The sequence below is a fragment of the Panthera tigris genome, chromosome F2, assembly GCF_018350195.1.
Source record: "Panthera tigris isolate Pti1 chromosome F2, P.tigris_Pti1_mat1.1, whole genome shotgun sequence".
Lineage (NCBI taxonomy): Eukaryota > Metazoa > Chordata > Mammalia > Carnivora > Felidae > Panthera > Panthera tigris.
The window spans coordinates 29,585,550-29,609,932 of NC_056676.1; the positions used below are offsets into that span (position 1 = coordinate 29,585,550).

The 24,383-nt window shown below is 40.9% G+C and overlaps 1 long non-coding RNA gene across 1 annotated transcript in view; it reads left to right on the top strand.

Annotated features, from left to right (window-relative positions):
• The first annotated feature begins 2,738 nt into the window (after positions 1-2,738).
• The window catches only part of LOC107179654, a 63,624-nt gene continuing 41,979 nt past the window's right edge, over positions 2,739-24,383 (top strand). Inside the window, exon 1 of the long non-coding RNA XR_001510315.2 lies at positions 2,739-2,954. This is a non-coding gene — a long non-coding RNA (uncharacterized LOC107179654). The remainder of the gene's footprint in view (positions 2,955-24,383) is intronic.

Sequence of the window (24,383 nt, forward strand, 5' to 3'; positions counted from 1 at the left end):
TATAGAAATAGTTCATAAAAGTCAATAAATAAATATACAACAATAAATAAAATAAGAGCAAACAACAAACCCTGGAAAGAGGAGAGAATCTGATTTCCTGAGTTGTCACATTATAATATTCAAAATATTCAATTTCAACCAAAAGTTATAAAACATACAAAGAAAACAGAATACATGGCCCAAGCACAGGAAAAAAAAAAAAAAAGAAATTAATAAAAGCTGTTCCTGAGGAGGTCCAGACATTGGGCTACTAGAAAAAGACTTTAAATGAGTGATTTGAGGGGCACCTTGGTGGCTCAGTCAGTTGAGCATCTGACTCTTAATTTTGCCTCAGGTCATGATCCCAGTGTCATGGGATCAAGCTCCACATCAGGCTTTGTGCTGAGCATGGAGTGGCTTAATATTCTCTCTCTTTCTCTCTTCCTCTGCCCCTCTCCCCTCTTCTCTGTCTCTCCAAACAAACAAACAAACAATTTGGAATATGTTCAAAAGCTAAAGGAAACCACATCTAAGAACTAAAGGAAATAGGGGCGCCTGGGTGGCTCAATTAGTTAAGCGTCCAGCTTCAGCTCAGGTCATGATCTCACCATTTGTGAGTTTGAGCCCTGCGTCGGGCTCTGTGCTGACAGCTCAGAGCCTGGAGCCTGCTTCCGATTCTGTGTCTCCCTCTCTTTCTGCCTCTCCCCTGCTCGTACTCTCTCTCTCTCTCTTTCTCCAAAAAACAAATAAACATTAAAAAAAAAAATAAAGAAAGAACTAAAGGAAATAATTAGAATGATGTCTTACCAAACAGAGAATAGCAATAAAAAGCTAAAAATTATATATTTAAAAGAACTGAATAGAAATTCTAAAGCTTAACAGTACAATTGAATTAAAAATTCACTAGAGGAGGTCAGCAATAGATTTGACCAAGTAGAAGAATTAGCAACTTGAAGACAGGCCAGTTGAAATTATCTAGTCTGAGGAACAAAAGAGAAAAAAAATGAAACAAAAAATTAATAGAGTCTTAGAAGCCTCTAAGACTTATAGCATGCAAGTCCTAGAAGGAGAGAAAAAAGAGAAAGTAACAAAAAATATTTCAGAAAATAATGTCAGAAAACTAAAATTTGATGAAAAACATCATCTACACATCCAAGAATCTTCATAGATTCCAAATAGAATAAACCCAAAGAGATCCACACTGAGACATATTATAATCAAATTACCAAATTATCAAAAGACAAAGACTAGTGCAGCAGAAGAAAAGTGACTCATTACATACAAGGGAGCCTAAGTAAGATTAACAGCTGATTTCTATTTAGAAACCATAGAGGCCACAAAGTAATAGGATGATACAAAGTACTCAAAGATGAAAAAAGTGGACCAAGAATTCTATATCTGGCAAAATGTATCTTTCAAAAATGAAGAAAAATTAAGATATTCCCAGAAAAACAAGTTGTAAGTTTGTTGCTAGCAGATATATCCTACAAGAAATGCTGAAGAAAGTCATTCAGGCTGAAACAAAAGGGCCTTAGTTATAGAAGCCATGTAGAAAAATAAAGATCTCTGATAAAGGTAACTACATGAGTAAAAAGAAAAAAAAAAAAAAAAGAAAGAAACGCATGAGTAACATACTGAGTAAAGACAGTATGAATGTATTCTTTGTTTAGAACTTTTTTTTCTATCTGATTTAAAGACAATTGCATAAACCTCTACTTATCAACCTATATTGGTATGTGCACAATGTATAAAGATATAATTGGTAACAATAACAGCATAGAGCAGGTGAGGAGAGAGAATTGAGCTATGGAGGAGCAAAGATTTAGAACACTAAATTGGTATTAATCTGAACTAGATGGTTATAAATTAAGAGGTTAATTGTAATCCCCAGGGCAACCACTAGGGAAAGAACTCAGAAATACAGAGTAAAAGAAATGACAAGGGACTTAAAGTGGGACACTGGAAAATAAGTATTTAACATAAAAGCAGGCAGTAATGGGGAAACAACAAATATATAAGACACACAGAAAACAAATAGCAAAATGGCAGAAGTTCTCCTTCCTTCTCAGTAGTTCCGTTAAATGTGAATGGCCTCGTATTATGATATCAATTTGTATGAAATGACCAGGATAGGCAGATCTATAGAGACAGAAACTAATTAGTGTTCACAGGAGAGAGTGGAGGGGGTGGGAAGCTTGGGGACTTACTGCTAATTCCAAATAGAAGTTTTGGGGGCCGATAGAAATATTTTGCAATTAGCTAGTGATGATCGTTGTATGACCTAGTGAATATATTAAAAATCACTAAATTGTATGTTTTAAAATAGTGAATTTTATGATATATAAATTTTATCTCGATAAAAGAAGAAAAAGAGTATTCAGAGAAAAGATAAAGGGAAAAAGTGTTGTAGAGGTGTGCCCGCAGTTAATTAATAATGGTCATGATAAAATTCTTATGCCATTTTTTCTGAATTTTGTAGTGCTTTTCAGTTTTTTATTATTTGTAATTTGTTGTGATTTCTTCTCTAACTCTAAATGAATATTCACTTTTGTACCTATTTTGTATTTTTTTTTTTTTCCCAGTAGGGTTCTCAAACCCTCATCCTCCTCTGAGATGCCCTTCTAGTCCCACTTCTTACAATGCCACTGCCTTCCTGTGGGTTATTACAGGCCACTCAGAGTCAGGCAATTGCCTAACTTTTCTACAGTGTTACAAGCCGCTACCTCCAACCATCCTCCAAACAGCTGCCACAGAAAATCTCGCCGAAGCTTGTAGGAGCCCTCCCTCAGCTGCAGGTTTTGCTTTCTGCAATCTCAGGTTCCTGGGCTTAATCACCGCCGGGAAACAGATGATCCTCTTTCTGGCCAATCCGCAGAAAATCGGCAGTAGCCTAACTCTAGGTCACAACTCTAGGTCATTCCCCTCGCGTCCGCTCTCGCGGAGGCATTTCATCATCTCACAGCAACACAAGGAGGGTGAGTACAGTTCAAGATATTTTGAGAGAGAGATCACATGCACATAACTTTGTTACAGTGTATAGTTATAATTGTTCTATTTTATTGTTGTTCATCTCTTACTGTGCTTAATTTATATGTTGAACTTTATCACAGGTCTGTATGCATCGGAAAAAACATGGTATATATAGGGTTTGGCACTCTCTGCAATTTCAGGTGCTTTCGGGGGTGATGGGACCTGGCCCCTGTGGAGAAAGGGGAACTACTGTGTTCTCTTCCTTCTAATCTCTGCTGAGAAACTCTCCAACGCTCTTTGTCTGTAGGATAAGGAACAAATTTCTCTTTCTTTTTTTAGGAACAAATTTCTTAACAGAGCTCAACCTGTCTTTCCAGATCCATCTCTTAGTCTTTCCCTCACTAAGTCGTGTTTCTGCATCAGAAGTCCTATCCAACCCTTCCCTGTTCTCCAGGAGCTCAGGTTTTTTGTTTTCGTTTGTTTTTGTTTGTTTTCACTTTTGTGTTTTATCTGTTATCTTCTGTGTGGTCCTTCCCTTACCTATGATGACCTTCCTCCATCTGCTCTTCTTGGGGGAATTCTTCATCTATCCGAGCTCAGCTCATGTTGCCACTGTAAGGTTTCCCAGCTCCCTCTGTGCCCTGACAATCCTGTATGGTTGTGATCGGTACAAATATGTGTGCCTTCCATATGTTTACATATATGTTTACAGATCAACTAAAATAGTTTGAACTATTTCCCTATGCATATGAATATATATAAAACCTATATATTTGTGTTTTATCATATACATATGTTTTAACACATACATGTATCTATTTTGAGGTTGTTTCCTAAAGAACTAGGCGTCTATGAACATATCCAGGGTAGGGACAGTGTCACATCTATTTAAGAAATGTTTTTCTCTATAGTTACTGTATTTTCTATACACAGTATGCATTTACCCATGTGCCAGGCACTGACACAATGGAATAAATGCTTTCTGAATTTAACTGAATTGGATGTATAGGGTGTGTATGAACATTCTTCCCTTAATGACTTTAGACATTGAATAAGAAAGAAGCACATAAGAACAATTAAGAATATTATTATAAATAAATCAAGTGGTATACTGCAGAGCAATTAAATGAGCCCTGATGGCCCACAGAGCACAGTGGATTATATCATCATCATCATCATCATCATCATCATCATGACAAATGGGTTAAAACTGATCAAAGGCAGACTTACTGGAGTGGAGAGGATTCAGGTGAAGGGTGTTGGTTCAGGGTAAGGAGGTAAAGTGGTTCTCGTTGGGAAGGAAAGAACTTGAAGGCTCCAACATGTGGGGAGAGAATTTTAAAATTTTCATGTGGAGACAAAGGAATTCTTTGATCCTGGTAGGAGGCCCTCAAGTAATTTAGTGTTTTCTTTGGATTTACTATCTTCTTGTACTGAAGTTAAGAGACGTAATAATATAAGAATATTTACTATACCAGTGAAAGTTTCCCCCAAATCCCATTTTGTGAGGAAGAAGGAAATGGGGACCCAGTTAGGTACACTAAGCCAATTCATGGAACCACAATAAAAAGTAGGGAGAGTGGATTTTGTTTTCCTCTCTTGTTCTTTCTCACTCACTGAGCACTTTGAGGGCTTCCCAAGAGAGGTGGCCGACCGTGCTCTGCCAGAGACTCATTGGTGCGTTAGTAGAAAGTAGAAGACACTTTTTCTCACTTTATTTTACTAGACTAGAATTCCCTGAAGATCATGAGAAAAAAACAAGCACACTGTATTTCTGTGTGTGAGAGAAAGACGGGGACATCATCTCTCCTCTGGCATGCTGATGAGGAGATTTGGGGGAAGCATTGTGGTTTGTTTATTATGCAAATTTTAATTTAGTGTCTTATGGTTTTCTTCCTCTCTCTTTCTCTCTCTCTCTCTCTCTCTCTCTCTCTCTCACACACACACACACACACACACACATACACATAGCTTCAGAAGGTTTGCTTTGATGCCTGTTCCCTTTCTTTCTTGCTCTTCGTGTCCCAAAGCCTGCTGGTGGCCAAGGTCCTAAGTGCCACATAGACCCTTTGGGAGGATTTGACTCTGCTTCAGTGTGTGAACACTGACCTGCCCAGAGGACAAGATGCTCATTAGCCTGGGAGAAGGACTCTCTAATGGGAGAACTGAAGTCATGAGATGAGCCATGGAAGGTATTTTGGGGATTGAACAGAAAATCACAAACCTCAGCAAAACCAGTGACTTTGATATTTTGTTCCTTCCTTCCTTCAGCAAATCACTGAATGTATACCATGTGTTTGGCACAGGGTTATTTGAATGACATTGATGAGTAACTAAAAAAAAGGAGCTTTTGGAGGAGATAGACCATCAGTGAATCATATAAGTAAATGTAAAGTTGCCACTGTGTGTTAGAAAAGAGAATTTGGGGCTTGAGTGGTGGTGAGGGGTGGTATTTCTAGGGAAAGAGGACATTAGACTCAAAGCCCTGCAGCCAGAGAGAACATAGCCAGTTGGAGAGATTAAAAGAAGGTCAATGTGGCCATTACAGATTCGAGTTTTTAAAAAATCGCTCTGCCTGCTCTATAGATATAAGAGCCAAAGTAGATGAGGACAATTCTTCGGGAGCTTATAGACCCTGAAGTTTGGCACAGCTGGGCCTCAGGAAAGCCTGGAATCTAGCTCTGAAAGTTTCTGTCTCTCAGATTCCCTTTGTCTCTCCCTCTCTCCCCATCCTTTCTTCCTCTCTCCTTCTGTTTCCTCATATTCTTTCTCTGCCTCCTTCGCATAACTGCATTATTCTTTGTTCTTTCTGCACCCAGATCAGACCTTACCTGATCTTCCACTTCAAAGACTCAGAGGAGAGAGGAGATTGCCTAGAATCTCTCTGTTTCCCCTTCCCACCCTTGTTAATTCCTTGCTGAGTCAGCTGAGACCTACCACCTGGGAGGAAGAGTGGGCGGGGCATCATGTGTGAGTTTAGTGACTCACCACCAGAATTCTCAGGGAAGGGGGTTGGCTGGCCAGCCATGTATTTTTCATTCATACACAATTATTCATCTCCATGTTCATATGCATTGATCAAACACACAGATTTTTAAAATAGCCACATGGTGGGGGGAGGTCTATTATCCTAAGAACAACCATCATTCATTTGGCAAACATATTACTTTGTACTAGGCACTGTGATAGGTGCTGGAGAAATGGAAACAGCCCCAGACCTCAAACTGCTCATAGCTTATGCGGGAGGCAGGCAATTTAACTGACTACCCTTCACCTTCCTGAGTGCTTTGCAGAATATTTCTTGTCTTCAGTTCAATTTAACTCAATTCTGTAACCATATTATGGACACCATGAAAGAGAACACAAAGATAAATGCCTGAACTCTACCCTCAAGGAGTTCAGAGTCCAGCAAGTGAGACAGACATATCAATAAATATTAACGATGCAGAGTGGTAAGTCAACACTGTTATGTGAAAGATTCACAGGCAGAAAAGAGAAAGAAGTGATTATTACCCCGACCCCAACACACACATGGGTGCGCGCGTACACACACACACGCACACACACCAAAATAATCATAGAAGACTTCATGGAAGAGGTGATACCTACTCTGGGCTTTGGAGGGCATTCCAGGCAATGGGGTTGGGGCACAAAGAACATAGAATGGTATTGCTGGAAGATGAAGTGATGGCAGTGGTGAGGGGCTGGGAAGGTGGGCAAGGCAGCCATGATGAGATTGTGAAGGGTTTTGTGTACCCCAATCAAGAGGTATGCAGATGATGGGCAGCTATAGAAGACCACAGAGAGTAGAGAAATGTGAATGGTGTAAGCCCTCTGGCAGGAACACGGAGGACTGATGATGTGGGGGCCATGCTACAGGTAGAGGAGACCATTTGGAAGGCTATGACAAAAATCCAGGTAAGAGAGGATGAGAACCTAAGGCAAGTCCATGGGGGATGAAGTGGAGAGGCTGGACACCAGTTTGGTGACTGGTTGTGTGTGTGTGTGTGTGTGTGTGTGTGTGTGTGTGTGTGTTGGGGGTGGGGTTGGGGATGTCACAAAAAAATGCAGAATTAATCCCAGGCTTCTGCCTCAGGCCGAGAAAGAATATAGAAGGAATAGGGACAGGGAAGAACAGGAGAGAGGAGAAAACCATTTAAGTTGCAGGAGGTTGGGAAGCATTTAAGTGTAGGTTTTCAGAAGAAAGTTGAGTATATATGTCTGGAGCAGGAGGAGAAAGCAGAACTGAAATGAAATATGAAATTCTCTGGAATTTACGTATCAGAATGAAGGGAGAGGATGAAATCTACACAAACAAGATAGAAGAAGCCAAGACAGGACTGTTAGTCCCTCACAGGGCTGGTAGAGTAAAATGATTAAGGGAAAGACATTAACTAGGAAAAAGTGTGCTTCTCAAAATCAAAAGGAGGGGAAAGTGGGTGAAAGTGTCAACTTCTACAGAGTGACCCTGAAAGGCTAGACAAGGATTTGGCAGTTAGGAAATTGTCAGAAGCCTTTGCTTGGGTATCTTTCCCTGCATTGTTAGAAATGGGAGACCAATTACAGGGCTGGTGAAGAAGTGGAGTTAAGAGTGGAGATTATTCCATCAATAAACTTGACTTTGAAGGTGTGGAGAGAGAAAAGTCAGTAGCTAGGAGGGGGACACTGGGTTTAGGGAAGGGTTTTATGTTTAGAGTCTCGAACACGTTTATAGATTGAAGGAAAGGTGTCTGTTGAAAAGGAAACTGAAAAGTGAGGCCCCCAGAGAGACCGACGGGATGGATTCTAATGCACAATTGGCGATGCTAATCTTCAACCAAAGGAAGAATACATCTTTCTCTAAAATTGAAGAATGGCAATGAATGTAAAAAGGGTTTTTTGTCAGTTGGTTGCTGTAAGGAAAATTGAGGAATTTGAAGCCTGATGGCCACCATTACTCAAATATGAAGAAGGGTATATTCAAGGGTGAAGAATCAAGAAAAGAGGCACTGCAGGGCAGACAATGCTTTTTTACATTTTTGGTGGACATTACAGGAAAGAAACTTACGACGTGGAACTAGCAGGGCATCGAAACCACTGGCGAGATCGTAAATTGGTGGAGGTGTCTATCAGCAGTCCAGAGATTCAAGGGTCTTGCCCACATCATACTACTAAACCCAATGTGACACAACTTGGACTAGATGGCCTGATACCTAGAAGCTCAGGGCTCTTTCCTTATGAGTTAAGTATTCAAGTTAGATGAATGAATATAAAGCCAATGCAAAAAGAGTCCAGTAATATCACTGAATTCATGGATTCTGCCCGTGGTTACTGAATACAGGTTTTCTAGAATTAGGAGAATGCTGTCTCGCTGTTCGGTCTCCATTGAAGACTAGACAATAGGAAATGCCCTTAAACGGCAGCAAAGTGTCAATAAAGAAGAATGTTCTAAGAAAGGATGGGCTCTGGGGGCGCCTGGGTGGCTTGGTCTGTTGAGCGTCCAACTTCGGCTCAGGTCATGATCTCACGGTCTGTGGGTTCGAGCCCCGCATCGGGCTCTGTGCTGACAGCTCAGAGCCTGGAGCCTGTTTCAGATTCTGTGTCTCCCTCTCTCTGTGACCCTCCCCTGTTCGTGCTCTGTCTCTGTCTTGAAAACAAATAAACGTTAAAAAAAAAATTTAAAAAAAAAGAAAGGATGGGCTCTGAGAGGACAGAGAATAACCTGCTGAGGTGATCCTTAGGAATAAATATATCTCAGGTGGTTTTACTTCAGTTCTGGGAGGATGGTCTATTTAGATTTCTTACATTCCCTTTCAGCTCTATGCCAGTTTGATGTTCACCAAGAAGAATATATAGTAGCACACAACATATAATGGGAATGGCACATAGTACTTTGTTTTTCTTTGCCTTACAGTTTATCTTACTCTCTTTTATAATGGGCATGTTAGAAGTAGCTACTAAGTAAAAATAATCTGGACATTAAAGTGAAATACAGTCATATGTAATTATTAATTGTGTCATAGCCCAATCAGAGAGAGAGAGAGAGAGAGAGGAGAAGAGAGGGGAGAGAGATATTCATAAACCCCCAATTCTCTATCCAGCCTTGTTGGTTATCTCTAGCTTGATTAAAGGGAATGATACTCATTTGTAAATGCATTTGGCAAACTTACCCTGCTATTGTTTCCATTATTTTGCAAATTACAGACATTGAGATGAAGGCTCTGTAATTTCCTAGCGTTCCCTTTATTCCTGCTTGGAAAACTGGTGTTGCCCTGGCATACTTCCACTTTGCTGTTATTTCATTTGAATACAGCAAATTCTTTATTATGATTAACAAAGACTTCTGCTCCATTCCTCTTTGAATATCAGTCTGCTCATGGAGATGAGTTGATTTTGAGCCCTGCTATCTACTTGAATCTCTCTGCTTCGCTGATCTCAAAGATATTCAAGACAACAGACACCCCAGTATTCCTAAATGACATGTTTTTTGTGTGTTCTCCCTTTTGAATTTGTTATATGTTTAGTAATTTTTACCATCGTCTGGAACTTTTTTCTCTTCTTTCAATTGTCTGATTCTAAATGTCTCCTTCACTCACTACTTAAAAGCCTGAAAATATGCAAGCAGTTGGATTTGGTAATCTTGCTATTTTTAAGCTTCTTTCTCTTTTAACATTTCAGTTTTCCTTTTTCCTCGTACATACATCTATCAAAGCTTTACAGTACTTTGTAAACAATCTCGATACCAGGGCATCTGGAATATAGAGACGGCTTTCCATGAGCACTATACATTACTAATTCATTCATTAATCATTGCTCTAGAATCATTTTTCCCCCAAATCAGGCTCTCCTTCTTTAAATATTGCCTGGATGTCCACCCAGTATAATAGCTCATGTACCGGTCCTTACACGTAGAGAGTACTAATTAAATATTTGCTTCCTAAGATCAGTCGTATTTAGAAGTCATTAAGAGAACTCTTGAGGGCTCAGTGGAAAATGCTGGCACAGGACTGTGACTTGAGACCATGCTCCATGATCGGATATTAATGTACAAAATTCTTCTCTTATTCCTTTTTCCCTCATTTCCTCTTACCTTTTTTTCTATATCTCCTCTGTGTTGTCAGCATCTCTGGTCACCCTTTGTCGCTTTAACTCAGCCGGGCCAAATATTGGGAGGAGTATGCTGAGGTAAGGGTAGCACAGTCCTTTCTTTCATATTGGGTAGATAGCATTGTGGAAAATGAGGCTACTAATAGCAACAAAATAAACCCCTCGCGTTTATTGAGAGTTTACCAGGCGTTGTTCCATCTGCTTTATGTGTTTTGTCTCAGTTAATCTTAAGAATCTTATGAGGTAAGTAATACCATTGGGCCTGGAATCTGATAACTCTGAAAGGTTGGGGAACATGCATAAGGCCCACAGCTAGCTACTAAGCAGAAGGTGCAGGATTTGAACTCAGGATATCTTACTGCCAAGCCAGAAGTACACTGTGCCTGCACAAAGGAAGCACTCAATGAATTGTTAGTATTTTATGGCAATTATTATTCAGATGTTTATCTTCCCACATAGAGAGTGCTACTCTCTGACCCTTTTCTTTCATTGAATTAATCACAGTAACTCATGGAATCGTGGTTTCCATCTTACAATCAAGGAAAGCAAATCTCAAAAGACTTTCTGTAACTTGCCCAACATTACTCAGCAGGTAAAAGGGTGGCCCTGAACACTCCAACTGGTTCCCCCTTTTCATCCCTCTTCAGGGTTTGCTTGGCAGAACATGTTGAATTTTCCCCCATTGGGCTGTAGCGTCTAGTGAGGAATCTAACTGATGATAATAATTTGGATGTCAGTGGTTGATGCTCTTACCTGAATGAGCAGGGTTCACATATGAGCCGGGAGCTTCTCTTGCTTTGTGGGGCACTGCTGTCTGCACGAGGCCCCCTCCTTCAGGGGGGCATATTGAACAACGGTGGTTTGTGGCACATGGGGAAGAAGCTCACACCAGCCCTAACTTTCCCAGTGCCCTGGTGCTCTGATGGCTAGAGCTGTTGTTTTAATGCTTTCCTAAAAACGTATTTACAAAAAGAAAAAAAGTTCCTTCACTTTTCCTTTCCAGCTCCTCTGCTGTCCATAAGACTCAATTATGAGCGTAGGGGGGCCAGGCTAGGGATCAGAATCATGTGACAGAGGCCATTCTACATTCAGAATCATCCTTCTGTCCGTTGACTAAGAGGTAGGCTTGCTCCCAGGTAGAGGTCACTGAGCCTGGATCTTTCTCTCTTTTGTTGACTCCTTCCAGGAGAGTCCTCTGTCAGGGTCCACATCATCAATTTTCTAAACATGTTCTACACATGTTACCTCAAGTGTGGAGAATCTGTAATGGCTGCTTTTTTGGTCAGCATCCAACCTTTCTACCCTACAAAGTCCCCATTTCCTTTGGGGAAATGCCTTTTCCCTAAATTGTGTGGCCTGGGTGGAGGATACTACCTGCCTCCCACCAGGGAAGCTGAGGGGTCAGAGGCCACTCTCATGAATCCAGGGAGTGAGCCCCTGTCCCCACGTGACCAGTCAACGCTCTCCTCCATGTCTTGGAACCGTGAGTGGCACAAAGATGAGAGAGGTAAGGAACAGTGAGTGTTCCAGTAGAAATGCTGCTTACTGACTCGGCAGGTCATGCTGTGAGTCCGGAGGCCTGGCTCTCATGCTGCCCTTGACATTTGCGGTCTCCGAGCCTCCAGCTGATTCTCTGAGCTCCTCCTAGCCTTATAATAAATGACCTCTTAAGTAAAACAGCCAGCGTGCCTTTCTGTTGCACACCATTAAGAAGCCAGACTGAAACACACAGAAATGTGCACTGTAAATGTAGCAAAGAGCATCTTCCTGGACCTCTATTCTCTCCTTTTCACCCCCCTCCTTATTCTCCTCTGCTTCCAAACCCTCATGGACCCTGAGCTGCCCTCACCGCTCAGGCCCTCTCATGGAGCTCATTTTACTCAGCTCGCCCTCCCCAGAGCCAAGAAGTCTGCATTTCTTTCCCTGCCTTTACCACAACCCAAATAGCAACATCTTCTGTATTTTCTTCAGCAGGGATCATGGTCTTGGTTGTAAATCATAGCATACTCTTGATAAGAGCCTGATAGGAATAATATGCCTATCAGGTAAAGGAGCAGCTATCCTGGCCCACACTGAGTTTGAAAACCAATGTTTTAAGCCAATCCGTACTCCCTTCCTCCTTCCTCCAAGAATATTCATAGCTGATGGTGGTTCTGAATGGGCAGCAGAAAGAGTATTTGACTGCATCTAAGGAAAATTAGGCTCTTCTCCCATCTCTGCTACCACCTCATTGTGGAGCTTTAAACAAGTCACTTTCTGAGTTTGGAAAAATAAGGGCATTACATTAGATATTCTTTAAGTTCCTTTCTGTGCAATGATTTGGGTGTTACCTGTTCCATTGGCATTTGTATCTTAATAGAAGACTCTTGAAGATTTCATCCTTTTGAATTCCAAACAATAAATGATCACCATTCAGAGACCAAACTTTGTAAGAGGCTAGAAAGAGCCTCTTTTTTTTGGTTTGCTGGGCTGGGGGTGGGAGAGAAGGGAAGGAGAAAAGAGGAGCACTATCTCGAATTTTGGTCATGTTTCCCAGCAATGGCAACTCCACAAGCAATTCCTTCTCTCATTAGACTATGAGTCCAACCGCCATACCAGCGTGGTCAGAAGAGGCTCACTCTTCCAAAATTGCCCCAAACACAAGACAGATGCTTTCCTGGTGCTTGTGTACATTACCCATTTTTGCCCAAATTTAGCAACATCAACTCCCCTCGGAGTCCTTTTGTCCAAAACACATTTTCTCCTTAAATAAACAAAACCCTCTGCTTGCCACCTTACACAGAACAGGGTAGTTTTTCTCTATGTGGGTATGTGTCATTGTATTTATGTCCCTTGCCCCAATGGGGATGTTTTGTATTGTTTTCTCAGTTACAGCTCACACCAATGAATGTCAGCTGTGATAATTCCTGAAGTATAGTTATCATCTCTTCAATATTTACCTAGTGGATACAATGTTTGTAAATAATTTAGAAATATTACCACATGTTTCAACGATTGTCCTGGAGAAATGTATTTTTATTTACATTTTAAATGAAGCAGCTGGGCAATGAGAGTGTCAGTCACCTTTCTCAAGTCACACAGATGGTAACAGGTGTACCTGGGCTGTGAACCTGTGCCCATCTGTCTTGAAATTCTTATTGCTGAAAGGAATCTTGGAGGCAAAGGACATTTTTCAGAGGACGGGCAGATCACCTCAGGAATTGGAGGGAGACAAGGGCCTGTTTATCTCTATTCATTTAGACTCAGGCCTGCCTACAAGCAGGAAGTAGAAGGCACGAGTGTTGGCCACAATATTTTCAGTTCGTAAGTTAGAAATTAGCAATCAGCCCCTTTTCACGTAGGACACTGTAATAAACACTAACACAGGCCCTGCAATTTGGTTATGCAAAGAAAACAGGAAACAAGTGCATTTTCACTGAGCCTTCAGTCTGAGGAGGGCTGGCATGTGCCCACGTGAGGGCTAGATTTTCTTGTCAATATTGTATTTACTATCCTGGTCACATGAGCGGAGACAGGAGGATGAGTCACAGTTAACTGACTGCTAAATTAGGCAAATGTAATCCATTTGTTTCTTTCAAATTAGCCCCCCCCCCAAGCATTTTAAAGCTTTTTTCCTCAATAGTCATAGTCACAACCTAAACAGCTAATGCATTCCCAGTTTGTGCTAATCTGGCTCTCTATTATAAGCAAATAAACTATCATTTTGCAGCCTTCTCTTCCTATGGGAGGGCAGGATTTTGGATACATTAATCTTGACCCCAAATGCCAAACCTCTGTAGACCTTCTGCCGTAGCTTTCTTCATGGCCACCCTTCACTACTTTCTTTGCAAAGCCATCAGAATACAACACATCACGTTGGATAATTTATGTTGTCAGCAAACAGTAGTGTAGTCCTTAATACGAATCACAGATGAGCAGCTCTGTGAGAAATCTGGTGGGCCATTGAATACAGCTTACTAATGTTACAGATAAAGCTGAGACCCAGCAAGGCTGAAGCAGTAGGACGAAATCAGGTCTTGGGATGCCCAGTTCCACATTACAACCCCTTTCTCCCTGTTGCATGACGGCACGCCTGGAAATCAATGGCACTCAGGAGACCCTGGTTTGGAAGTAAAATGCGTGATGGTCAGAACAAACCAAACAGCTGATCTGCATGCTGTGACAAGGTGGCCAGCACTCAGGAGAGTTCCCTGGGGGTAGAGCCACCGGCTGGGATCTCTTCCATAGAAAGTAATTCAGCTTAATCTCCCGACCTGCACCCATTTGCTTAATGTCCTTAAAAAATGTACTGCCTTGAATCGGAGCCTCATTTCTTGTTTTACCCAAATTTAGCAATGAGGTCAGAGAGACCTGGTTTTTTTTTCAAGAAGAGACACACGTTGCGGTTTTGATCTTTATTTTCAGGGTGCTCTGTGACTCTTTGGAAACCTCTGATGGTCTTTCTCCAGATGAACAAGGCTGTATTTATTTCCTCTTGCTCTGCACAGAGGAGGTACATGTCATCCCATGGGAAGGGACCGCCTTTGCGGTAATGCGGGCAGGAGAAGGGTACCTCTGGAGACCATTATTCCTTCTGTCTCATCGTGATCACGTGTATCTCTTGCATTTATGCGGGCACTCTGTTAGGGTCTTTACAAGGATGCCTCACTTAATGCCCACATGACATGTTTTATAAATGAGAGAACACTGTTTTGGAGAGGTTAAGACGCTTGGCCCAGACCACACAGCTAAGAAGAAATTCAAGCCCGAAAGCAGAAATTTGACTCTGGAGCAAGTGGCCAAAGCACTGTCCCATCTGGCCTTGGCTAATTCACTCAGAAGTTAAGTAGCCCAGCATTTTTGGCAGCATTTATGTATTGAAAGAGAGCATCTACCCGTCATATAGGTCCAGGTTGTGGTTCAGCTATACCTCCTTTCTCGCTTGGGCATGGAAGTTGACTTTACTGTTTTCATTTCATCTCCAATCTAACAGTAATAAAAATGGGAATTGCTGTAAGGGTGAAATGAAAAACTGCATCATCTGTGAAGATCCCAGGAGCAGTGATGAAGACTTGGCACATTTCAATTTCCTCCCTTTCTTCAGGGAGATGCCTGGACTAATCTAAAGGAATCATTCTTAATTTTTAATGGTGATTTCTAAAAACACTGGGGACCAGTCCTCATGGACAGACATTTTGGGGTAAAAGAGCCCCAGTGTAGACTCCTTTTAGCCATTTTGAAGAAGGAAGAGGAATTTGCGAATTGTGGACCTCTAGTGCAGGAGCAAAGAGCTCAAGACTCAGATTGCCTGGGTTTAAATCTCAGCCTCACGGTGTATATACAGATGGCAAAAAAGTACATGAAAAGATGCTCAAACTTTAGCCGTGAGGGAAATGGTTAGTGTGGGCAAGGATGTGGAGAAATTGGAATGCCTGTACGTTGCCAGTGGGAACATAAGAGGGTGCAGCCTCTGGAAGAATGTGATGGTTTCTCAAAAAGTTAGACATAGAATTACTGTATGATCCAGCAATTCCACTCCTAGGTACAAAACCCAAAGAGTTAAAAACAGGTATTTATTTATTTATTTATTTATTTATTTATTTATTTATTTTTAATATGAAATTTATTGTCAAATTGGTTTCCATACAACACCCAGTGCTCACCCCAATAGGTGCCCTCCTCGGTACCCATCACCCACCCTTCCTTCCTTCCCACCCCCCCATCAACCCTCAGATTGTTCTCAGTTTTTAAGAGTCTCTTATGGTTTGGCTCCCTCCCTCTCTAAATTTTTTTTTCCTTCGCCTCCCCCATGGTCTTCTGTTAAGTTTCTCAGGATCCACATAAGAGTGAAACCATATGGTATCTGTCTTTCTCTGTATGGCTTATTTCACTTAGCATCACACTCTCCAGTTCCATCCACGTTGCTACAAAGGACCATATTTCATTCTTTCTCATTGCCACATAGTATTCCATTGTATATATAAACCACAATTTCTTTATCCATTCGTCAGTTGATGGACATTTAGGCTCTTTCCATAATTTGGCTATTGTTGAGAGTGCTGCTCTGAACATTGGGGTACAAGTGCCCCTATGCATCAGCACTCCTGTATCTCTTGGGTAAATTCCTAGCAGTGCTATTGCTGGGTCATAGGGTAGACCTAGTTTTAATTTTTTGAGGAACCTCCACACTGTTTTCCAGAGTGGCTGCACCAGTTTGCATTCCCACCAATAGTGCAAAAGGGTTCACGTTTCTCCACATCCTCTCCAGCATCTATAGTCTCCTGATTTGTTCATTTTAGCCACTCTGACTGGTGTGAGGTGATATCTGAGTGTGGTTTTGATTTGTATTTCCCTGATGAGGAGCGACGTTGAGCATCTTCTCATGTGCCTGTTGGCCATCCGGATGTCTTCTTTAGAGAAATGTCTATTCATGTTTTCTGCCCATTTCTTCACTGGATTATTTGTTTTCCAGGTGTGGAGTTTGGTGAGCTCTTTATAGATTTTGGATATAAGCCTTTGTCCGATATGTCATTTGCAAATATCTTTTCCCATTCGGTCGGTTGCCTTTTAGTTTTGTTCATTATTTCCTTTGCAGTGCAGAAGCTTTTATCTTCATGAGGTCCCAATAGTTCATTTTTGCTTTTAATTCCTTTGCCTTTGGAGATGCATCAGGTAAGAAATTGCTGCAGCTGAGGTCAGAGAAGTTTTTTCCTGCTTTCTCCTCTAGGGTTTTGATGATTTCCTGTCTCACATTCATGTCCTTTATCCATTTTGAGAAAAACAGGTATTTAAACAAAAACGTGGACATGAAATTTAGAGCAGCATGATTTAAAATAGCCAAAAGATGGAAAAAAACCCCAAATATCTAGCAACTAGTGAATGGATAAACAAAATCTGCTATATCTGTACAATGGAATATTACTCAGCCATAAAAGAGAATGAAGTACTGATAAATGCCACAACATGGATGAATCTTGGAAACATTTTGCTAAGTGAAAGAAGCCATACCCCAAAAGCCACATATTGTATGATTCAGTGTATATGAGAAATCCAGAATAGGCAAATCCATAGAGACAGAAAGCTGATTAGTAGTTGCCAGGGGGGGAAGGGAGGAGGGTGACTGCTTACTAGGTATAGGGTTTCCTTTTGGGAGTGATGAAAATGTTCTGAAAATAGATGATGGTGACAGTGCTATGACACTGTGAATGTACTAAGTGCCAGTGCATTGTGTAATTTAAAATGATTAAAATGGTAAATTTTATGTTATGTGCATTTTACCCCAATTAAAAAAAAGAGAGAGATCATGGTAACACATACCTCATAAAATTATTTTAAGTCTTTTTAAAAAAATTTTTTTAAGGTTTATTTACTTTTGAGAGAGAGGCAGAGACAGTGTGTGAGCAGGGGAGGAGCAGAGAGAGAGGGAGACAGAATCTGAAGCAGCTCCAGGCTCTGAGCTGTCAGCACAGAGCCTGATGTGGGGCTCGAACTCACAAACCGCGAGATCATGACCTGAGCCGAAGTCGGACACTTAACTGACTGAGCCCCCCAGGCACCCCTATTTTAAGTCTTAAATTGCACAGTAAACACAAAGTAATGACTGTCAGTGATGGTATTGACAGGGACGGAGGGTGGGAGAAGGTAGAAAGGGGGTCATAGTAGTCAGCCCTGGAAAGGTGGACTAGGGAAGAAACAAGTTGAGGCCTGGTGGTGAGGACATAAGAGGTAAGTACAGGACTTGTGTAGGAGGACATGGAAGAGGTGGTGTAGACAGACAAGTGTATATCTGTGTATATTAAATGAGGGAAAGACATTTCAGCTTTTTCATAAAATTCTAAGCAATGGACTAGTTTATACAAATCCCAAAGTCAATGGTGTGGTTAATATTTTGTGGTGATGAGAAAGTCAATGAACGTAGGGACACGTACATAGCTTTGTAAACCCTGACTTGTGAAGAAATCAAGTTTCAATTTTAGAATGTTCATATCAAGGGACTTCCCCCAACCCCCCGCCACCACCCTTAACTTTTCCAGGTTCAATAAAGAAGAGTAGTCAAGGGCACTTTGGTGAGCATGGACACATTTGTTAGGCAGTAACATGGATTTCAGGAGATGAGGCTATAATACTTGGCCCACTTCTGTTGAGCCACAGCTCTAATTCTAGAGTATTCTCCATAAGGGCCTTCTTTTTCTTTTGTTTGTTTTGTTGTTTTTATTTTGTTTTGTTTATGAGCTCTCTCTCTTTGGCTTTATTTATTTATTTAAAATATAATTTATTGTTGAGTTGACTAACATACAGTGTATACAGTGTTCTCTTGGTTTTGGGGGTAGAGTCCCATGGTTCATTGCTTCCATGCAACACCCAGTGCTTATCCCAAACTCGGCCCTCCTCAATGCCCATCATCCATTTTCCCCTCTCCCCTGCCCTCCCCTCCATCAACCCTGTTTGTTCTCTGTATTTAAGAGTCTCTTATGGTTTACCTCCCTCCCTCTCTGCTTGTAGCTATTTTTTCCCCTTCCCTTCCCCCATGGTCATCTGTTAAGTTTTTCAAGTTCCACATATGAGTGAAAACATATGATATCTGTCTTTCTCTGACTGACTTATTTCACTTAGCATAATACCCTCCAATTTCATCATCGTTGTTGTTGCAAATAAGATTTCATTCCATTTCATTGCCAAGTAGTACTCCATTGTATGTATAAGCCACATCTTCTTTATCCACTCATCAGTTGATGGACGTTTAGGCTCTTTCCATAATTTGGCTGTTGTTGAAAGTGCTGCTATAAACATTGGGGTACACATGCCCCTATGCATCAGCACTCCTGTATCCTTTGGGTAAATTCCTAATAGTGCTATTGCTGGGTCATAGGGTAGTTCTATTTTTAATTTTTTGAGGAACCTCTACACTGTTTTCCAGAGCAGATGCACCAGTTTGCATTCCCACCAACAGTGCAAGAGGGTTCTCCTTTCTCCACATCCTTGCCCACATCTGTTGTTTCCTGAGTTGTTAACTTTAGCCACTCTGACTGGTGTGAGGTGGTGTCTCAGTGTGGTTTTGATTTGTATTTCCCTGATGATGAATGATGTTGAGCATCTTTTCATGTGTTTGCCATCTGGATGTCTTCTTTGGAAAAGTGTCTATTCATGTCTCCTGCCCATTTCTTCACTGGACCTTCTAAATGTGACTCCAGGGGGAAAGGATAATGGGCCCATGGCCAGTACTGCAACCTAGAGTGGTTCTGTGGGTTTTTAAAGGAAAAGATGCCTACCTCCCACTTCCACATCACTCAACCCTTCTTCACCCCCCAGTATTCTGGCCATGTTAGGCTGGGTGTCAGTTACATATGTCACACATTCTTAAGTTCAAAACATAGAAGAGAGAAGGAAAAAAGAGCAAGATATGAACTATTACAGACCCCTGGGACTCATGCTTATTTTACTCCTTGCTCTTTGGAGCATAGACTCTTCTTTCTGGCGGATACTCTCTTACAAAGGGAAATAAAATGCAGATTTGCCGCAGATGAGGGTTCAAGAAGCCTTGATGGATGCTCTAGAATCTGGGGGAAAGTATGGTATCAGCTGTGTTTGCAAGTTGTGCTTTTGTCTTTTAAGTATGGTGGGTCCAGTTGTATACTGGTGAATGTTTCCATTTTCTCCACCCAGGCCCTCACCTCATCCACAGATTTCTGCTCCTCCCTTTCCACTTACTAAATGAGAATCCAGTTGGGTTCCTGGATGGTTCATGAGGCAAAACTGGGAGAATGGAAGAGGGTGGCCTAAATGAAAAAGGGGCCAGAGAAGTCAAGATTGAAATGAAAAGTTTGGAAGAAAAGGAGTGGGGTGGGGCAAATTGCTTAAAGTGGCAATGATGATCTGCATAATGAGGAAAAGGGGAGAGAAGGGATGTGGGGAGAGAAAACCTAATGGGCTATGCTGAAGAGGTAATTGCAAATTTTGCATGTGAGAGGTTCTGCAGGAGTGGGTGAGACTTGGTAGGAAAGAAGGGCCTTTGGGGCCTCTTAATTAGAACCCCTGAAGGAGATGAAAATAGGTTCAGATCCTCTTAAAATTGCTTTTTGCCAGCTGGACTGATGTTCTTTGAAAATAGAGATGAGACCACAAGAGATCAGCTTATAGTTGGGTTATGCAATAATGGTAGAGACTTGACTATCCTCTGGTAAAAATTGTCCCTTTATTCTAAGAACGAAACCCAAATGATGCAAAGACCGTTGACTAAAACAAAGATTGATGAGAAGCCAATAGCTCTAAGAAGCTAAACTGTCCTATGAGACATTGGAATCTTGTGTATGACTTAGACCCAGATGCTGCAAGGTTTTGCTTGTCTCTGCAGCAGCACCATTTCTGTGCGTGTGTGTGTGTATGTGTTTAAAGTTTGTTGAGAGAGAGAGAGAGAGAGAGCGAGCGAGCGCCGGGGGGGGGGAGGGGCAGAGAGAGAGGGAGACAGAGAATCCCAAGCAGGCTCCGTGCTATCAGTGCAAAGCCTGACGTGTGGCTCAAACTCATGAAATGTGAGATCATGACCTGAGCCAAAGCCAAGAGTGAGATGCTTAACTGACTGAGCCACCAGGCACCCCTCTCTGTGGTTTTATCAGATGGAGCTGTATCCCTGAAAATCATGTGGTTTCTTTCAGAGAAATCTATCTGCCCCCACAGAGAACATGAGTTAAATCAGACCCATAGCTATTGAAGCAATGAAATCCTGGGAAATTCAAAAGCTGAGAGAACTCTTAAAAGATATTGAGACCAATTGATTTAGGAAAAATACATTCCAGTGACATTCATTCAATCAGTTACTTCCTCCTTACCCTCCCAATGAAATTTCAGGGAAATTTAAGTTCTTATTATCATCTAGGTAAGAATTTCATTTAATCCATTCGCCATAACCAAAGTTACAAAGGGTCCTGATCATTTTGAAGTATCCAATTTTTTCCCCTTGTATTCAAAAATGGATGTTTGCTAATCTAAGAAAATAAAGCTCCTCAGAAAATAACCCTCTAATTACTGCCTTCAGTCTTTCAAAATGTTACAATGAGGTCATCTGAGCCCCTGTTCTGGTGAAATCATCACTTCTTCAGATAATTTCTAGCTGTTGTCTCATCTATTGTGTGATAAAAGGGATTGCTTATGAAGTACCTCTTTCAAACGGAGGTGGGCTGAGGGAGCCACAAACAAGTATTTATGAGGCCTTGGTATAATAGAGTTGCTCGGGTATAACTGAAAATTCCTATATATGGATGAGGTAACATATCTCATATCTTGGTTTTAAAATCAGCCTGGGACATGAAATCTCTCAAGTTGCCACTCTCTCCTCCTTACACGAACTCTGAGGTACAACAACCAAACCACACCAAGCCACATCATGCCACGCCATGCCACGCCATGCCACATCGTGCCACGCCAAGCCATGCCATGCCACGTCAAGCCACGTCATGCCACGCCAAGCCAAACTCAACTGAACCCAACCCAACCCAACCCCAAACTGTGCTTTGAATTCCAGTATCTTTCAGAACTCCCAAGTCAGAGGAAATTGTTTGCAATGATTTACCCTAACACAAATAAACGTTAAGGGAGAGGGAAGGAAGAAAAACTTGCCAACTCATGAGCTCACTTTTCTCTACTAACTGCCTGTTTTGGCTGATCTGACAAAAATACTTTATTTCCTCACAGCGTTTCTTACATGCTTGTGGCAATATTTTGAAACATGAAGAAGTCCTCTTTGCTTCCACACGCAGGCCTCTCGGACTCTGGTTCCCTGGGTATGATCCTGAGTTTGGAGGTGCCCCAAGTGACAGAAAATTGGCAGGTTCCTCATCACTGATTCCTCACCAGCTCTTTGGGTGGGGAAAGGAGTTCTGCCTGGGACTTGGCTAAGTTCTATGCTTGGCATCCTGGCCAGTTACTCCAAGTTCAAGGAACTTGACAGACAGAGGCTGTTTGTCTGGTAAAAGATGTGAACGGGCCAGGTTGGGCCTGCCATCTCACGCCAGCACATTCTGTCTTCTTCTGGGGAAGCTTAGTTTCTGATCAGGCTTACTATGGCTTTGTGGGAAGACTGCCCACCAGGAGTGGCATTGGTCTTGAGATTGGGATGAGCCCTGGACCCCTCAGGTATTCCAACCCAGACAGTCTCCCAATGACCTACAGTCGTAGTGGCAGTGTATGAGTGTGTGTGTGTGTGTGTGTGTGTGTGTGTGTGTGTGTCAAATAATAAACAGTTAAAAAAAAAAAAAAAGACAGAAGGCTTAGACAGTGTTCCAGGAAACAATCTGTGGTAGGCTAGACTAGTAAAACCCAGCCAGTTTAATTTCTAAATTTGTGATTATTATTCTGTATTTTGTATTTAACCCCCTATAAAGAGTTAAAAAGTGAGAAAAACTATGTATGTATGTATAGCTTTCAAATACCAGCCGATTTCAACTGCTATGAGGTCATCAAGAGAGTTAGTATTCCAAGGATTAGAGATTATATGTTGTTTTTTATATAAAAAAAGAAACTTCATGTGGATTTTTTAAAAATCCTATTTTTTAACAGCAAAAGCAGCATATGCCATTGTTGAAACTTTGGGAAAGAAAATAAACAAAAAGAAGAAAACTGAAGTCCTGTCTAATCTCTCCATCTAGATATAAGATTACACTGTTTTGTTAGGCAAGAGCTGGCTTTGAATTAGGTAGAACAGAATTTAAATTATGGGCCTAACAGTATGACTCAGAGCAAGTTCTTCTCGCTAACCACTGATTTTCTCAGTGAAACACCTATCCTATAGGGGTGTTGGAGGATTGTGGTAAAGCTTTGGGCACAAAAAATAATTGCTGATTGATCATATCTGTATTTTATTTCTTAGACTACTGATCATAGCTCATTATTAATTTTGTTTCAGAAAATGAGCTCATTTAATTAGTATCAGACTCCTTTCTTTCCTGTGTTGCTATTACGTGAATTTATGGCTTCAGTGTTCTCATTATTGATTCTATTGCTTGTAATTGTTTAGGAGAAGATGTATATAGGGCCATATTTTATAGTGAGCAAGCCTGACTTCATGACTCCATTATTTTTGGCAGTAAGTGATGTTGAGGCAAGTCTGAGACCAACTTGATTTTCTTCCTTACATGTAGTGTATTTTGCCTGATAGATGCCCGAAGATTTTCATCAATTTCAGTGGCATACTTAGGATAAACTTTGAAATTGACATTCTAATTTAATTGTTCTTGTTCCTGGAACACAGTATTCACCTTCATCTGTAGTTTCGTAATATCTTAAAATTCAGATAATTCTCTTGTATTTTTGAATATATGGTCTATTTTGAGAGTTTTCAGCTCAGATGTACCAATTGTTCTTATATTGGATTATGTTTATCTACCATATATTGTCTTTTATATAATTGCTTTAATTCTTTCATTTGCATTTACTGGGTCAATAATTTAATTTTCAGTTGTTTTTAATCTGTTTTAATTTTATTAGCTCTAAAATGTTACTGCTTTTGTCTTTCAATTTGTTTTCTTCATCTAGACATTGTCTTTGTTAATCTCAATTCTTTGCTATCTTACTGATTGGTTATTTTTTATTCATTCGATCATACTATAGTGAGAAGAGAGTGCTTCTGTTGCTTGAGTTAAAGTTTTGTATAAGTTGGGGCGCCTGGGTGGCTCAGTCGGTTGGGCGACCGACTTCCGCTCAGATCGTGATCTCGCGGTCCGTGAGTTCGAGCCCTGCATCGGGCTCTGTGTTGACAGCTCAGAGCCTGGAGCTTCTTTCAGATTCTGTGTCTCCCTCTCTCTCTGACCTTCCCCCATTCGTACTCTGTCTCTCTCTGTCTCTAAAATGAATAAACATTAAAAAAAAAAATTAAAAAAAAAAAGTTTCGTATAAGTTAAGCTTTTTGTCTTCTGTGTGCGATGATCTTTTTTTCCCTTCATTTTCTTCTCAAATCTTTTAAGCCAAAAGTTTTTATTTTATTGTATTCTATTATATATTTTTAATTAAAATTTTTATTTTGAGATACTTATAGATGCACATGCAGTTGTAAGAAATAATACAGAGATATAAAATCTCTGTATTATTGTCAATTTCCCTCAATGATAACATCTTGTAAAAACTATAGTACAATATCACAACTAAGATATTGACATTGATACAGATTTCCCCAGCTTTACTTGTATTTCTGTGTGTGTGTGGGGGGGTGGGTGGGTGTGTATTTATTTCTATGCAACTTTATCATTTGTAGGTTGGTTTGTTCACCACCATAATTCCATCAGTGTAAAGATCTCCTGGGTTGTCCTTTATAACCAGAATTTACCTATTTTGGATATTTATATAGATGGAATCCTATAGCATGTGATTCTTTGTGGCTG